General features: G+C 49.4%; 1 pseudogene; it reads left to right on the forward strand.

Moving 5' to 3' along the window:
- The first annotated feature begins 633 nt into the window (after positions 1–633).
- On the forward strand, positions 634–889 carry LOC119296879 (annotated as a pseudogene).
- Positions 890–19,046: the final 18,157 nt, after the last annotated feature.

The following is a 19,046-nucleotide window of genomic DNA, read 5'->3' on the forward strand; positions in this document are numbered from 1 at the left end:
CAAACTACAACTTCCCCCTCAAGCAACGGTGCACCCGGTATTCCATGTTTCGCAACTTCGGCAAGCGCTACTCCTAGGTGCAACAACATCCACAACTCTACCATCAGAAGCAGGCGACACGGCGATTCCAATCAAGATTCTCCAAACAAGATGGCGCAAGAAGAATGAGATCATGATTGAGCAAGTCCAAGTCCAATGGTCAGCGGGCGTAGCACTCGACACCACCTGGGAAGACAGCCAAGCGCTTCAAGCTCGCTTTCCTCATGTGAAGGCTTGGGGGCAAGCCTCATCTCAATGAGGAGGGGATGTTAACTCCCCTGACGGCTCGGCCCCACCTGCCAACGAGGCGCGAGCTCGGCCCAGCCGCGCCCGACACAGCAACCAGCGCTACTTCGGCCCAGAATGGCACAACCGGCCCGGTCCAACTACCCCCACTACTTAAGCCACCGCTGCCTCGCTTTTCCCCTCACCCAGTGAATCACGAACCCTGACGGCTTGGCTTGTAATCGCCATTACTCTGTACTCTGAGAGATTGCTACCAGTTAAATACATCGATCCCCATCCCTGCTCCTAACAATTCGTCCACCATAACTTGAAACAGAGAGCTCGGATTCGGCAAGGAGCTTGCTAGCCATGGCGTTCCCGGCGTGCGTGTAGTGCGGGACCAGGGAGAACCCGTGCGGGTGCAAGTTCATTGGGCCCATGCTGGGGATCCTGGCGTTCGTGGTGACGCGGCGTCATAGAGTGGCCGGTGGGCGCGGTGGTGTACCTGTTCCGCCACCGCAAGGGCCGCCGCATCATGGGCCACCCCTCCAGGGTCGTCTACCCGTGCGCCTCCACGGCCATCCCCATCTAATCCTATTCTCATCCTAATCTAATCCCTTCCTGTATGCTGTAACCTGGTCGGTCCGCCTGAGTTTGTGCATGATTGATGAAGAAGATTTCAATAAAGTGGGTGTTTTTTTGTGTGTTTGTCTTGTAATCTAAGGTGTTTGCGGTGTCTATATGCTTTGTGAGGAGTTTGCTATAAATTTGATTAGTAGGAGTAGATTGTTGGGTTAACTGACTGATCGGGCCAAATACGAGTTTGAGATACAGAGGTTCATATAGCAGAGGCCCGTGCACCAGAGGCTTTCTCGTCAATATTACTGTTCTCGTTGCTCCTCTCGAGTTCAAGATTTTCTTTTAGCAGGAGAGTTTTGTTGGCGAACGGCGGTAGTCATCCATATGGGCCTACCTTGTGCAGATGCAGCAGCCCGCAATAAGCCTTCATAATAACTAGTTTCTCTGCAGGGCCTCGTGAAAAGGAAAATAATAACGGGCGTATCTCTACCCTCTCGTTTAGGGTTTCTGGCTCTGGCGGCGATCCCATCGCCGCCTAGAGTTCTCACCGCTTCTACTTACCGCCGGCTGTTCCCCATGCCCTGGTCATCTCCTGATCGGCAGGGGGGAGTTCGGTTCGATTGTTTGGGCGCTTTGTTTCCAGGCGAAGGAAGAATCACAGATGGCGGACCGAGCGGAGTTGGCATCGTCGAGCGGGACAGGAAAGAACCTCGAGGAACTGCTGCAGCACCTGGATCTCTAGGATGACGAACTTGATGATGTGGTTGTAGGGGAGGAGGAGGTAAACAAGTTCGAAGCAGATGCCAGGTGGCTGGCGATCGGGAAAGTGAACACTACCCGCATCTTCAGTTCATCAGTGATGTTTGAGTGCATGAAATCCATCTGGTCGCTGGCGCATGTGCCGAAGTACAGAGAGGCGGGAGAAAATCTGTTCATCTTCCAGATGTTCTGTCTGGGGGATTGGAAGAAGGTAGTGCATGGAGGTCCATGGCTTTTTAGGGGGATGGGGATGCTGATTGAGGACTATGATGGGAAGAAGGAACCAACATCTTTTGATTTTGATGGATTACACGTGTGGGCTCAGATCCATAACATACCAGAACTCTATCGCAAAGCGGAGGTTGTTGATCAACTCGCCCGCCGCATTGGAAGGGTGAAAGAAGTCCAGCTTGCTCCTCGTCTGTATTACGAAGGAGATTATGTTAGGGTTCGAGCTAGGGTACTTGTCAGCAAACCTCTTACACGGGTTACGCCTCTGAATGTTGTAGGAGAGGGAAGACTCCGCCTCCCGGTGAAGTATGAGAAGATTCACTATTTCTGTAAAGTTTATGGTTTCATGGGTCACAACCACGAGGAGTGCGGTGATGGTGTTTGGGAAGAGAAGGAGAAGGAGTGGGGCAGCTGGATGTTGGCACAAAGAAGGGAGGTTGCACCAGAGTAGCAAGGTGGATGGGCCCCTCGAGGGGGTCGCTCGGGTGGTAGAGGAAGAGGTAGGGCAGGCCGGAATCCTACCCGCCAGCGCTCGCCACCACGTAAGCGTTCGTCTCAGGACGCGGGTTTTGACTCGACTGCGGAAGAGGATGATGTGACTAGCCCTCTGAAGACTGGGCCTGAGAGGCAGGAGACACCCGTCGCTGAAACTGTCAGGAGAAACCTGAATCTTGTCTTGTCGGACAGCTCGGCTACTGCGGAGGGTATGAGGACGAGCGAGGCAACTGATAAAGCTGACACCACTTTGGCCGTCCCACCACCACCTCTTGCTTATGTCTCACCAAGGGATGCCAAGAAAGCAAAGAAGACAGGGTCACCATTGAAGCAAGGAACTGATAAGATGGCGTTGTTGGCGGGCTCCTCCTCGGAGCACCGCCAAGCCCAATGAAAATCCTAAGTTGGAACTGTCGTGGGATAGGCGATCCTGGGACAGTTCGAGAGCTCCGCGATCTGGTGGAGCTTAGTTCACCTACTATTCTTTGCTTAGTTGAAACTCAGTTACAGAAGAGTCGTGTCGAAGGTCTTCGTTTCTCTTTAGGGTTTGATTTTAGTTTTGCTGTTGGCAGTAGTGGTCGTAGTGGAGGTATTTGTATCTTCTGGAAAAATCCGGTGACGATTGAAATAAAGAACTATTCGGAGTATCATGTTGATGCATGGGTGCTCGAAACAGGGAGGGAACAATGGCGCCTTTCTTGTTTTTACAGGGAAGCAACGAGATCTCTCCGGTACAAAACCTGGAACACGATGACAAGATTGAGAGGGGAGAGAACCCTTCCATGGATGTGTATTGGGGATTTCAATGAGATCCTATGGCCCGAGGAACAATTTGGGCCTAATGAGCGTGATAGTGCACAAATTGATGCATTCAGAGAGGTTGTGGATATATGTGGACTTGCTGATTTGGGTTACTGAGGTTTGGACTGGACCTGGGAGAAAAAAGTCTCAGGAGGCCACTTTTGTAGAGTTCGGCTGGACAGAGCCTTGGGTACAGCAGAATGGTCTGCCCTCTTTCCATTTGCTTCGGTGGAACATCTAACAGCGGCTAAATCTGACCATTGCCCTATCCTTTTGGAGACGGATCTTGTGGATACAAGTGTGAGAGCAAAGCAGAAGCAGTTCCGATATGAATGCATGTGGGAGCGTGACCCGAGATTTAGTGATGTGGTTGCGGAGGCGTGGAACTCTAATGGCAAGGCCCAATCTGTAGTGGCACTGTCCGAGAAACTTTCCTATGTTGCTGGCAGGCTGCGCAAGTGGGGCCGAACCACTTTTGGTGCTGTCAGAATGGAACTGCGGTCACTTCGTATGAAACTTGCAGAATTGCGAGCGCTGCCAGATCGCACAGGACCGTCGCCAGAAGAAGAGCGGGTTGAAGCCCGCATGGCTGAGCTGTGCTTGCGCGAGGAAATCATGTGGCACCAACGAGCTCGTGTTCAGTGGCTGGCGGAGGGTGACAACAACACAAATTTTTTTCATTGGAAAGCTAGCACTCGGAAGGCAAGGAACCGCATCAGCGAATTGCATCGAGCGGACGGTACTGTCTGTACGGATGAGCAAGAGATGGCAAACATGGCAACAAGCTTCTATGGTAATCTTTATGCCTCTGAGAATACTTCGGGATTGAGGAAGTGCTTTCCCACATACCATCCAGGGTGGATGGTGCCATGAATGACATGCTCAACGCTCGATATACCAACACCAAAGTGAAAGCGGCTCTTTTTCAGATGTTCCCTACCAAGGCTCTAGGGCCCGATGGCTTTCCGGCACATTTCTTTCAGAGGCACTGGGAGTTGTGCGGTGATGAGGTAACTGATATGGTGCTACGTGTTCTAAAGGGAGAGGATTCCCCGGAGGAGATAAATCAAACGTTCATTGTTTTAATTCCCAAAATTGCAAGTCCAAAAAACTTAGGACAGTTTAGATCGATAAGTCTCTGCAATGTGATCTTCAAGATTGCATCTAAGGTTCTGGCTAATCGGCTCAAGCTCATTCTCCCCGAAATCATCTCTGAGGAACAATCAGCATTTGTACCGGGACGGCTTATCACGGATAACTTCATCTCTACTTATGAATGTCTCCACTACATGAAAACACGGAAGGTCAAGGGTAATAGATTTTGTGCTTTGAAGCTTGATATGATGAAAGCATATGATAGAATTGAGTGGAACTATCTTGAAAGGGTGATGCTAAAACTAGGCATAAGTGCACGTTTCACTGAGATTGTTATGAGGTGTGTTACCTCAGTCTCTTTCTCGGTTGTTTTTAATGGTGCAAAGCAAGAAGAGTTCAGCCCTTCACGAGGACTCAGGCAAGGTGACCCAATATCTCCATATCTGTTTCTGCTAGCCGCCGAGGGTCTCTCATGTTTGCTCAAGTCGGCTGCTCCGACTGAGAGTATACGGGGTATCAAGGTTGCGGAGGGCGCTCCGGAGGTAAATCACTTATTATTCGCTGATGATAGCCTCTTATTTTTTTGATGCTACACCTGAGATGGCGATGAGGGTGGATTCTTTGTTGCAACGTTATTGCGAAGCTTCTGGCCAGCGCATCAACAAGGACAAGTCATCAATCTTTTTCAGCAAGGGCTGTGCGGATGCTCTGAAGCAACAGGTGATGCGAGTCTTACAGGTTCAGAATGAAAAATTGTCAGACAAATATCTTGGCCTTCCAGCCGATGTTGGGAGAGCTAAGGAAGGGGCTTTCAAGTACCTAAAGGATCGTATATGGAAGCAGGTGCAAGGTTGGATGGAGAAGGCTTTATCTGTTGGTGGTAAGGAAGTGCTAATAAAATCAGTTGCTCAAGCGATTCCTACCTATTCCATGGCCTGCTTCAAATTGCCTCGGGGTCTTTGTCAGCATATAAATGGTTTGTTGAGGAAATTTTGGTGGGGATCTAAGAAGGGAGAGAGGAAGACTGCCTGGGTCTCATGGGAAGTTATGTCGCAGCCTAAGAACATGGGCGGCATGGGCTTCCGAGATATTGAGCTCTTCAACTTGGCACTACTTGCCCGGCAAGCTTGGCGGCTTCTAACCCAGCCGGACTCTCTCAGCGCCCGAATTCTGCGAGCGGTATACTATCCATCCTCTTCAATCCTTGATGCAGAAGTGGGGAGAAACCCATCACAAGTGTGGCGATCTATCGTTGAGGGGCGGGATGCATTAAAGCTCGGCCTTCTGAAACGCATCGGATCCGGGGATAGCACCAACATTTGGCATGATAACTGGGTCCCCCGCGACTTCAAACTCCGGCCGGTGAGCCCAAAATCCCAGAATCCCCCTCAACAGGTATCTGAGCTTATAAACCGGTTACCCACACTTGGAACCGTGCAGTGCTTGATGAACATTTGTACCCGATGGACATGGAGGCAATCCTCAACATTCCCCTTAGCAGCAAGGTTCAAGCTGACTTCTGGTCGTGGCATTACGAGAGGAGAGGGATCTTCACTGCGAGCTCAGCATACAAATTGCTGGCGGCGACGAAACAACAACGTACAGATTGGCTGGAGCATAATGACGGTCACTCCAACGTCACAGCTGATAGCCGCTCATGGGCCAAACTTTGGGGCGCAGCGGTTCCCTCAAAAGTATGTGTCTTTGCGTGGAGACTTGCCAAAACCTCTATACCCACGAGGGCTGTTCGACAACACAGAAGCATGGCCGATTCCGCTGAATGCTCTATCTGTCACGCGGCGGTGGACACGTGGCGTCACGCCCTGTTTGACTGCCATATGGCTCGGTGTGTTTGGGCTCTCGCTGATGAAGAAATCACGGAAACAATCATCTCTAATCGGACGGACGATGCTAAGCTATGGATGTTTTGGTTAGTGGATACCCTTCCCATGGTGGACCTGGCGCGGGTGCTTGTCACTATGTGGGCAATCTGGTGGGCGAGACACTGAGCTATCCATGATGAGCAGTTCCAGAGCCCCCCAGTACCCATGTCTTCATCACCAAATTCATGGCGGAGCTTGATCAAATACCAGAGAGGGGGGCGCGCACGAAGGACCTGCATGCGATATCAAAGGACCTGCATGCAATATCCAGGGGCATGCATGCAATGCCCAGGGACCCGCGTGTAACTCCGGGCCCAGGACAGCCGACGCGGTCTGCATGGCTACTACCAGAACTGCACGATACCAAGATCAATGCTGACGGCGGCTGTAACATCCCGAGTTTCAGGATGTTTTAAGAAAAAGTTTACCAAAAATCAGCGCGAGAAAATTTCATTTGTTTTATTTGTTAACAAAGCTTAAACTGGACTTTTATAATTTGGAGGGTTTAATTTGAACTAATACCAACTTAAATTTAAATTGAGTTTGTTCTTCTCTTTTAGTTGGGTTTTGTTTTTCTCCCTTCAGCATATTAAATTATGCACATTTGTATTTTGTAACTTTTGTTGAATTTGTTAGCTTCTATTCCTTTTCTAGATTTTCCTAAGAAGGAAAATATATTTAATTTCTTTTCCCAAACTTTGGGCAATATTCGATGCCCAATCTACCTTCCTATTTTCCCTTGTGTTTCTTATTCCTCTCACCCGAATGGACCCAGCCCATCTCTTTTCTTTCTTTCTCCATCTCTCTTGGACCGTAGCCCAACAACCCCCTCTCTCTGTTTTTTCCTTCTTCCCTCCTTCCTCATGGGTCTGGCCGATCTGGCTCATCTCACCCAGCAGAGCGAACTCTCTTCTCCTCCCTCTCTGTACGCTCACAATCCTACAGAAAGGAAACATCAACAACCATGATTCCTCCTCTCCTTTTATTTCCCATAAACCCATCGGTTTCCAAAACTAAAAGGCCTTATCGTGCGCCTCCACCTCTTCTTCCACCTCGAATCCTCGATCACTTCATCTCCTTCTTTCACCCACACTTACACGCGCACCCATTATACAGAAGAGAAAACCTACAGCCACTATGCACCCCTCCTCTAACTTCCTTAATACTTCACGGTTTCCAAATCCATGAGTACATGGACGAGCGCCCTGATCCCCTCTCTCATTCCTCTCAGCCCTCTTGCCTTCTCCCATCTTTGTTTTGCCAAGAACCCTCCTCAAACTGCTGCTGCTCCATGGACACGAGAGCTTGTTCCCGGCGACTCACCACACCTCCATCCAAATCCTTGCGCTCAAAGGTCCTGCTCCATGTCGTGGTTCCATTCAGAGAAAAAGGAACGCGTTCCGTCGACCACACGCGAAGAATTTCACATGTGCACTGTTCTTCAACTTCACCGCACCGTTCCGTCCAATTCGGTGAGCCTCTGCCTAATTCCTTTTATACGCGTACTATTTCATACCTGTAGTACGCTGTAGACATCTCTTTACATCCTATGATGGTAGTTGGCCGTGCCAATTTCGTCATGTCCATGAACCGGAAGCCATCCGATGGTATTCATATTTTTCTTTAATTTTCATTCGTCATATGACTTCGTACCCCATAGATGAAATATCCCCTAGGTCCTTCGTAACCCTGTGGAGGAGTTAGATTACTTATTTGGTCAATTGGATGTGGTGTAGATTTTACTGTTTGTTGATCGGTGATATTTTTGTTTGTTTGTTAAAATACGTTATTTATCATATGCTCATATGACATGCTTAGGAGTCACTCCTAATTATTCCATAATTTTGGGAGTTAGATGTGATTGACTAGATTTATTGTAAGGATTTATTTTATTATTTCTTATAGTTTTGTATGGTGTCTCATGTTGTTATTTTCTTTTTAGATAATGTACTTCTCTTTTGTGCACGTGTACAAAATTTGGTGAATGATCACCAAGCTTATAATTTCATAGAATTATTCTAAGCTTTGCTTTCTTTATCGAGTCATGGAATATTTCATGTTTTAATTAGTTCCTTTTGTTTAGCATGAATATATCTTAGATATGTTTTATATATTTGTTCTCACCCATGTTACGCGTGTATTTTATTGATTTGAAATCATGCCATATCTATGATAGTTCTTCAGGTAATTATTGTGTGTGTTTCTATGTAGTTTCTTTATCCTAGACGTCAAATGAAATGCTTTACTATGGGGAACTAGTATATTGTAGTTTGTTGTATAGCTCGTGATTGCCAAGTGGTTCCTCTTATTTTGTAGACATACAAGATTGCTCGGTTTGATGATTTATGTCATGGTCGTATTTGTATTCTCATATTTAGAATTTATTCCCATTGCATATAACTTAGTTTCTTACGTCGTGGCAACTATAATGTGTGTTTATTTTTCTTAGTTTATTACCATGCCATGTTTGCAATTTCTTAAAGTAGAAAGCATTCTTTATTGAATGTTTCCCATGCATGTGTTATACCATCGCTAGTTTATACTTTATGATCACGCATATGGTTAGTCTTTGCTTGGTAGAGATACATGCTAGTAGTGAATGATTCCTCTTGCTTGGTTAATACCATGTCATGATGTTCGATTGTATAACTAGATTGCATAGTGTGGGTATAGCAATCGCGTATCGAATCATGCCTAGTTGACTGTCCTATGTTGGTGCAAGTGTAAGTTGTACTATATAGCAAATGCATGACATTTCTGTTATTCTTGCTTTGTTATTTCATTGCTTGATTTCATTGATGCAATGACCTCGATGTTTACTTGCTTGGTATGATTTACCCCTTGTGCTTCTAAGGCGCAACTAGCATGATAATGTTGTGTGCTAACGGCATGCTCGATGTTTGGTTAGTGTATATCAACTAAGTTGTGTTGTTATTATGAGTGTATTGTATTGGTAGCATAGCGGGTAGCATATGTAATGATATTCCATGCTTATGGGTACATATCTAGTCGTTGCATTGTTATATGCCTAGACATCTTTCATGCAAGTGGTGTTTCATGTCTTATTATACTACCATGTGTTCGCAGTAGTTCTCCCAGTGCTACCTTAGCTGATATAGCGGAACGTAAGGTACCAAAACATGGGAGCCGGGCAAACCCAACTATTGACCCAAGACATGATTCGGAGCTGATGCGTATAGTGCTATAAGTTCGGGGTGCCGCACTTGTGATAGTGTTCGGACTTCTCACACCGTATTATGGGGTGCGTAAGCCCCTGGCGTATTGGCCGTACCAAAGTGTACGGGTGCTAAATGTCATGAATGAACATATATACGAAAAAAGGGAAGGAATGGAGAATGCAATAATAGACTGAAGCTATGCATTGTTTATTCGAAAAGGTGCATTAAAAGCAGAACGATACAAATAGTGGGATAAGCAAAAATTGGGGTTGTTTGACATGTCCCCTCCGGGGGCAAGCTGCGGAATGGTTTTTTAAAGCTGGTATTTTGCTCGTTATAGAGACCACCTGGGAGTTCCATAGTGTGATGTAGCTTTTCTTCCTCCCTGGTTGTTGTATCATGTGTTCGATGATTGTACTGCCGAATAGGGCTTCCAGAGAGTAAAGTCCTGAAAGTGAGAAAAAAATAACAAAGTAGGAAGCCCCTAGTGCGGTTGAGCCACGTTTTGGGGCGTGCCATAGTCGTGCCCCTCCCCCTGTGCCCATGGTATTTTCAATGTGTAATTATGTACACATGGCACAGATTTCGCCATTTGGCTGGGGCTGGGGTTGGGGCCGCATTGCTACGCCTGCTCGAAACGTGCTAGGCGGTCTTGTTGAAGATTACTCCGAGCGCGCTTGACGGTGTCCGGACGTTTGATCGCCGGACTGGAGACTTGCCTTGAGAGGCTGCTTTGTGCTTCTGCTGCGAGGGCCGCAGTGTGCTCCTCCGTTCGGAGGGAGCATTCTGTGTTTCCATTAACTGTGATGACCCCCCGAGGTCCTGGCATCTTGAGCTTGAGGTATGCGTCGTGCGGCACCGCATTGAATTTTGTGAATGCGGTTCTCCCGAGCAGTGCATGATAGCCGCTGCCTTACGGGTCTATGTCGAAGATTAACTCCTCGCTTTGGAAATTATCCGGGGATCCGAATACCACTTCTAGTGTTACTGAGCCTGTGCAATGGGCCTCTACACCTGGTATGACACCTTTAAAGGTTGTTTTTGTGGGTTTAATCCTTGAGGGATCCATACCCATTTTCCGCACTGTATCCTGATAAAGCAGGTTCAGGCTGCTGCCGCCGTCCATAAGGACTCGAGTGAGGTGAAATCCGTCGATGATTGGGTCTAAGACCAATGCAGCAAATCCGCCATGACGGATGCTAGTGGGATGGTCCCTGCGATCGAAAATGATCGGACAGGAGGACCATGGGTTGAACTTTGGGGCGACTGGCTCCAATGCGTATACGTCCCTTAGCGCAAGCTTCTGCTCCCTCTTGGGGATGGGGGTTGCGTATATCATGTTCACCGTCCGCACTTGTGGGGGAAACCTCTTCTGTCCTCTGGTGTTTGGCGGTCTGGGCTCCTCCTCGTCATCGCTATGTAGCCTCTTGTCTTTGTTTTCGGCATTTAACTTGCCGGCCTGCTTGAACACCCAACAATCCATGTTGGTGTGGTTGGCTGGCTTGTCGGGGGTGCCGTGTATTTGGCACGAGCGATCGAGTATACGGTCCAAACTGGACGGGCCCGGAGTACTTCGTTTAAATGGGTTTTTCCGCTGACCGGGCTTGGAGCCTCTGAATCCGGCATTGACTATCGTATCCTCAGCATTGTCGCTGTTAATGCGGCGCTTGTTTTTGTTGCGACGTGACCTGCCATTGCTGTCCTTGGTATCCGAAGTACCAGGGCTTTTTGATATGTTATTGCTGCGAGCCAGCTAGCTGTCTTCTCCCGCGCAAAAGCGGGTCATGAGTGTCGTGAGGGCTGCCATAGATTTCGGCTTTTCCTGGCCAAGGTGCCGGGCAAGCCACTCGTCGTGGATGTTATGCTTGAAAGCTGCTAGGGCCTTTGCATCCGGATAGTCAGCGATTTGATTTTTCTTGGTTAGGAACCGTGTCCAGAATTGCCTGGCTGATTCCTCTGGCTGTTGAATTATGTGGCTCAAGTCATCGACATCTGGTGGTCGCACATAAGTGCCCTGGAAGTTGTCGAGGAATGCGGCTTCCAGATGTTCCCAACAACCAATGGATTCTGCTGGCAAGCTGTTGAGACAATGCCGAGCTGGTCCTTTAAGCTTGAGTGGGAGGTTTTTGATGGCGTGTAGATCGTCGCCATGGGCCATGTGGATATGAAGGAGATAGTCCTCAATCCATACCGCGGGATCTGTCGTACCATCATATGATTCGATATTCATGGGTTTGAAACCCTCTGGGATTTGATGATCCATTACTTCATCTATGAAGCATAGCGGGTGTGCGGCGCCTCTGTACTAGGCTATATCACGACGCAGCTCGAATGAGTTTTGTCTGCTGTGTTCGGCCCGGCCGGATTTACTTTTACTGTATCCGGCATGATGGTTATCGTCTCGTGTGGTGGGGCGCCCTCGCGATCCGTAGATCGATCTTGCTTGCTTTACTTTGTCCTCCAATATTTCTCGCAGATCTAGCACATTTTCCCGTGCCTTGGTATATTTTGAGTGACACCGGGGTGCAGCTTGAGTTGTGGGCCGAGAGGCCTCTCTGTCGCGGCCACGAGGTGGCCGATCCGCCGCATCATACACTGGAGATGTAGGTTTTAGTGCTTCCTCCTCTAATCGGGGTAGCAACCTGCGCTTTGGGTAGCTCTAGGAGGGGCGTTCGAGTTCGTATTCCTCGGCCGCAAGGACTTCAGTCCATATGTTTGCTAGCAGGTCTTGATCAGCTCTAAGCTACTGCTGCTTTTTCTTAAGGCTATTCGCCGTGGCCATAAGCCGGCGCTTGAAGCGCTCTTGCTCGACGGGATCCTCAGGTACGACAAATTCGCCATCGTCGAGGCTTGCCTCATCTTCGGAGGGAGGCATGTAATTATCATCCTCTAACTCTCTATCTGCCACTCTCTCAGGAGGGCTCGCTTCTCCATCCTCCTGCACTAAATCTTGATGGTGGGGGTTGTCATCGGCACTGTCTGGGGTGTTATTATCTCCTGTGCCGGTATCACCGTTTTTGCTTTGGCGAGACTTAGAGCAGCGCCGCTGACGCCGGCGCTTAGGTTGCTTCTTGGAGGGTGTCGGTGTCAAAACCGGCGGATCTCGGGTAGGGGGTCCCGAACTGTGCGTCTAGGCGGATGGTAACAGGAGACAAGGGACACGATGTTTTTACCCAGGTTCGGGCCCTCTCGATGGAGGTAAAACCCTACTCCTGCTTGATTAATATTGATGATATGGGTAGTACAAGAGTAGATCTACCACGAGATCAGAGAGGCTAAACCCTAGAAGCTAGCCTATGGTATGATTGTTGTTGTCCTACGGACTAGACCCTCCGGTTTATATAGACACCGGAGGGGGCTAGGGTTACAGAGAGTCGGTTACAATGGGAGGAGATCTACATATCCGTATTGCCAAGCTTGCCTTCCACGCCAAGGAAAGTCCCATCCGGACACGGGACGAAGTCTTCAATCTTTTATCTTCATAGTCCAATAGTCGGGCCAAAGGTCATAGTCCGCCTGTCCGGACACCCCCTAATCCAGGACTCCCTCAGTAGCCCCTGAACCAGGCTTCAATGACGACGAGTCCGGCGCGCAGATTGTCTTCGGCATTGCAAGGCGGGTTCCTCCTCCGAATACTTCATAGAAGATTTTGAACACGAGGATCGTGTTCGGCTCTGCAAAAGAAGTTCCACATACCACCGTAGAGAGAATAGTATTTTCACAAATCTAATCTGCTGACGTATTCCGTAGCGTTACATCACACCACAGCCAAGCCTTCATTCGAATCGTTTTTTACTGTCCCACCTTAGCGCGTTTTGCGAGGCGGTTTCCTTGGCACGTCTTGTCGAAGCAGAGATCGTGTCCCCTTATCACAGGATTCTCATCAATACGGGCGTGGGTAACCCAACCGTGCCATTGATTACGGCGCTTGGGGGATAAGCGAGTTTTACCAGGCTGGTGGGGACGCATAGCTTCATCCGCCCATATAAGGGGATAAGGATTCACCCTTTTGTCCACGCCTTCTTCCTCCTTTGCTCATCCATCTTCGCACACTCGAGCTCCAGTGCCCAAGTCTGCATTTCCCACCTCAACCTTCTCCAACCATGTCCGGAGTGGGAGGCAGGTGGATGGTCTCTGAGGGAGTCCTGGATTAGGGGGTGTCTGGATAGCCAGACTATAACCTTTGGTCGGACTCTTGGACTATGAAGATACAAGATTGAAGACTTCGTCCCGTGTCCGGATGGGACTTTCCTTGGCGTGGAAGGCAAGCTTGGCGATTTGGATATGAAGATATCCTTCCGTTGTCACCGACTCTATGTAACCCTAGCCCTCTCTGGTGTCTATATAAACCAGAGAGTTTTAGTCCGTAGGACGAACAACAATCATACCATAGGCTAGCTTCTAGGGTTTAGCCTCTCTGATCTCGTGGTAGATCTACTCTTGTACTACCCATATCATCAATATTAATCAAGCAGGAGTAGGGTTTCACCTCCATCGAGAGGGCCCGAACCTGGGTAACAACATCATGTCCCTTGTCTCTTGTTACCATCCACCTAGACGCACAGTTCGGGACCCCCTACCCGAGATCCGCCGGTTTTGACACCGACATTGGTGCTTTCATTGAGAGTTCCTCTCTGTCGTCACTTTTAGGCCCAATGGCTCCTCCGATCATCAACCGCGACGCTATCTAGGGTGAGACTTTTCTCCCTGGACAGATCTTCGTATTCGGCGGCTTTGCACTGCGGGCAATTCGCTTGGCCATCTGGAGCAGATTGAAAGCTACGCCCCTGGCCATCAAGTCAGATTTGGAAGCTTGAACTACACGACTGACATCCACGGAGACTTGATCTTCGAAGGATTCGAGCCGCAGCCGAGCACGCCGCACTGTCACGAAGGGCATGATCTAGCTCTGCCGCCAAACAGTGCCCTGGAGGCCGCACCCATGTCCGCTCCGACCCTTAGCTCGGAGCTGACTGCGCCAACCGAGGACGGGTGGCTGGACCCCGCCTCGGGGGCTGCAATCTCTACGGCGATCGAGCCAAACACCAGCCTTGTCCTTTGCGAGGCTCGCGACTCCAAGGTGCCGGACTCCGAGCCCTCCGCACCCTTGCCAATCGAATCCGATTGGGCGCCGGTCATGGAGTTCATCGCCGTGGACATCTTTCAGCACTCACCCTTCGACGACATTCTAAATTCACTAAAGTCTCTCTCTTTGTCAGGAGAGTCCTGGCCGGACTATGACCGGCAGGATTGGGATGCGGATGACGAAGAAATTCGACGCCCACCCAACACCCACTTCATAGCCACAGTCGACGATTTAACCGACATGCTGGACTTCGACTCCGAAGACATCAACGGTATGGACGACGATGTAGGAGACGAACAGGAACCAGCGCCTATAGGGCACTAGACAACCACCTCATCTCACGATGTATACATGGTAGATACACCTAAAGGAAGCGACAACGAGGAACAAAGGGACGCAACGAGGGATCTTTCCCTCGAAAAGCAGTCAAAGCGGCAGCGTAAGCGCCGCTCCAAGCCCCGCCTCGACAGAGATAGCAGCCATACGGACCCAGCCACAGGGCAGGACAAACCGGCGGACGACGAACATGCCATCGAGCAACCGTCCGAACAGGGTAACTTGGACAAACAAATCGAACAACCCATCCCCGGCGAATATAAAAGCCCAGACGACCTCATGCCTGGAGCAGAAGAACCTCCACAAAAGGCTCGTCGCTACCGCGCGTAGCCTGAAGAAGCAAAAGCAAAAGCTCAAAACTGCGGAAGATGCACTCAGAATCAGATGGAGCAAAGTACTCAACACCGCAGACAAATACGGCGATAGTCGCCACACAAAGACCTACCCGAAGCGAAAGCTACTGCCCGAATTTGATGAGGAGGCCCTAGAGCCCCCAAAATCAAAAAATAAAGATGCCACCCGGTCGGATAGACGACCCCATGGCCAACATAGACCGGCATATGGCGCCGCACACAAACCGATACGCGATTCACTCAAGGATTCGCATCAAAAGGATGGCCCAGCCAGGTCTCTGTACAGGCCAAGAAAGCAAGCTCTAGTAAGCAATGTGACGCAACGAATATTCAAACAATACGGCACACCCAAATACAGGGGTGTCGCACCCCCTCTGTTTCACCGATGAGGTGCTGGACCATGAATTTCCAGCGGGATTTAAGCCCGTAAACATAGAGGCATATGACGGAACAACAGACCCTGGAGTCTGGATTGAGGATTATATCTTCCACATACACATGGCCAGAGGAGACGACCTCCACGCCATAAAATACTTACCCCTCAAGCTCAAAGGGCCAGCCCGGCATTGGCTTAAAGGCCTTCCCGAAAACACCATTGGAAGTTGGGAAGAGCTTGAGGAGGCTTTTTGGGCAAATTTTCAAGGAACCTATGTCCGACCTCCGGATGCAGACGATGTAAGTCATATAACTCAACAGCCCGGAGAGTCAGCCCGGAAACTCTGGAACAGATTTCTTACTAAAAAGAACCAGATAGTCGACTGTCCGGACGCCGAAGCCTTAGCAGCTTTCAAATACAGCGTCCGAGATGAATGGCTCGCCAGACACCTCGGCCAAGAAAAGCCAAGAACAATGGCCGCGTTAACAAGCCTCATGACCCGCTTTTGCATGGGAGAGGACAGCTGGTTGGCAAGATGCAGCACCAGCGACCCAAGTACATCAGAAGTTAGGGATGGAAACGGGAAACCGTGGCGCAGCAAGGAACAACGCCGGAATAAGGTAATCAGCTCGAAGAGCACGACAGTCAACACTAGATTCAATAGCTCTCGGCAGAATCCGAAAAATCTTCTCCTCAAGGATAATAGGGATGAGCTATCCAACCTAAACAAAATCTTGTATAAGATATGTCAAATCCACAGCACCCCTGGGAAGCCTGCGAACCATACCCACAGAGAATGTTGCGTCTTCAAGCAATCCGGCCAACTCAATGCCGAACACAAGGGGCTCGACACACCAAGTGAGGACGATGATGAACCCCACAAGCAGAGCACCGGGAAACAAAATAATTTCCCACACGATGTCAAAACAGTAAACTTACTTCACGTGACAAAAGGGAAAAATAGAGTGGCGCCTATACGGCCTACCCCAAAGGAGCCTCGCCACTGGTCATTAAAACCGACTACCTTCGACCATCAGGATTACTCTAGAAGTATCCGGAACGTAGGTTGGACTGCCTTAGTGTTAAATGCAATAATTGACGGACTCCACTTTACACAAGTCCTGATGGACGGCGGCAGTAGCCTAAACCTGCTATATCAGGACACAGTCCGCAAAATGGGGTTGGACCCAACAAAAATCTGCCATAGCAACACTTCCTTTCAGGGAGTAACGCCAGGCCCAGATACCCATTGCACGGGTTCTATCCCGCTAGAAGTTATGTTCGGCTCTACCGATAACTTCCGCCGTGAAAAGCTAAACTTCCACATCGCCCCATTTTCAAGTAGCTATCAAGCACTACTGGGGCGCGAGGCTTTCGCCCGCTTTAACGCGATACCGCATTATGCATCTCTTACGCTTAAGATGCCCGGTCCACGAGGCATCATCTCACTAAAGGGGAACATCGAGTGTCCCTCGCGCGCGGAGCAATATGCGGCTGCCTTGACAGCCACACATTAAAACAGCATCTAATAGGTCATTAAGACCACGAACACGGCTAGGCGAGTCCGGAGCAAACATATAATTGGTAAAGGTTCAGTAGCCATACACCATATACAAGGGGCTCCGCATATGTAAAATAAGCGTCAATAAGGCTCAGTTTTACCCGTCTTGAATTCTACTTTGTTTATCTAGTATAGCATGCATTCCGCACTACTATTCCTTTTTTTCTTGGCTAAGTTCCTCTCTTTTACAGATTAACACCATGCTACGCCTGTCCAGGACACGGCACAACGGAGACACAGGCGCAGACGTGCAACAGGGACCCGTCTCCAGGATTCTTTTTAGATTAAGACCCTGCGTAAACCTTTTTTACTGTCTCTTGTTGATACACATTCCCCGGACTACTAGTATAGCCAAGGAGGAGGCTGGCGTCTTGGCATGTGGCAACGTCAGAATTCTGCACGTACCTGGACACCAGGGGCTTATTATCAAGGGCACTGCTTAGCCCTTTTTCATAAAGACCGAATACCTTCGGGAGTGTTCGGCGTCACGAGTTTGGCCTTATATGCATCAGCTCCAAATCATGTCATTGGTCAAATGTTGGGTTTGCCCGGCTCCTATGTTTTGCTGCCTTACGTTCCGCTCTATCGGCTAAGGCGGCACCAGGAGAACTACTGCGATTGTGCCCCGGTTCAGCCAGGCGAGCACCTTAGTAGAGAAAGCCGAAAACTGACTGTCATGATATAGCGCGAGACTGGTCAACCACTTGATGACCCGTCGGAATCTTTAGGATTCCTCCGTATTAACGAAGGGCCATTTCCCGGCCAGGCACACACGCGCCCCGAATTCGGGTGAGCGCGGTGCCCCCAGGGGCTATATAGTAGCCCCACTGTCAAACTCCTATGGCTAAGAGAAAGTGATAAAGCATTATAGTCCGGTTGACTAGTTCGCTGCGCTACCACCTCCCTAATGGGACCAAGACGTTGGATCAAGTGTGAAAAATGCGCCTTCTGCGAACACCCCCGCATTATATGCGTGGGGGCTGAAGCCGAAGACTGCCATCTTTCAGGTTATATACACATATACATTAACGGCCGCACAGGAGGTATTTTAATTCTTGAAGGCACAAGTATAAAAAGCTATTACATTCCATCAAAATATTGTTTTATAATAATACATGCCATTCGAACATAGTATCCTTCGAGCACTGCATCTCTATTAAACGAGCGCCTTGCAAAACTTCCTGAAAATAGTGCTCGGCAGGTACTCGGCTTCCGTCCGAGTCTTGGGATGCAACAGCGGTGGCCTCCATCTCCGCCCAGTATGTCTTAACACGGGCAAGGCCATCCGCGCACCCTCTATGCATGCTGACCTCTTCATGGCATTGATACGCGACACTGCACCAAGGAACTGTTGCACCAAGCTAAAATAACTGTTCGGCTTTGGCCTTCTCGGCCACAGCTGATCTACGACATCCTTCATGGTGAGTCTGGACAACCTATTCACTTCGGCCCATTCGGCCAAACGATTGGTCAATGAAAGTGGATGCTCCGGATTGTTGAACTATGACCAGAAGAGCTTTTCCACTTCGCTATCCTTCTGATCTCGGAAATGTTCGGCCGCATCAGTGGCACTCGCGGCCAAATCCAGATAGTCGTCCGCTGAACTCCACATCCGGTCCAACGGAGCATAAGGATCTCCGAACTTCCTCCGCAGCATAAAGGGCTTTCCAGCCGCGATATCTCCGGCCTGACGTAGCTCCTCCTTCATCGCTCTCATCGCAGAACGAGCATCCTTGGCCGTCGTACGGGCCTTTTCTAGGTCGGCCCGCTCCACCTGATCTTCTCTCTCAAGAAGCTTGCAGCGGTCAGCAGCGGTCTTTAACTTCGCAGCCATCTCGGCCAATTCCTTTTTACTTTGGCAATGAGCAGCCTATTCAGCTTTCAGCTCTTCAACCACCTTTAAGGCAGCCACATCACTTTTTCTGGCTTGCTCCTTGGCTCGGGCAAGCTCTGCCCGAAGGTCCTCCACAGCGGCAGACCCATCTACATGAAGTGCAATACGGTAAGATACTGGTGTCAAGCTCCTCTTACTAGGCGTCTCCGGAGAG

Source organism: Triticum dicoccoides, chromosome 5A (assembly GCF_002162155.2).
Source record: "Triticum dicoccoides isolate Atlit2015 ecotype Zavitan chromosome 5A, WEW_v2.0, whole genome shotgun sequence".
NCBI classification, from domain to species: domain Eukaryota; kingdom Viridiplantae; phylum Streptophyta; class Magnoliopsida; order Poales; family Poaceae; genus Triticum; species Triticum dicoccoides.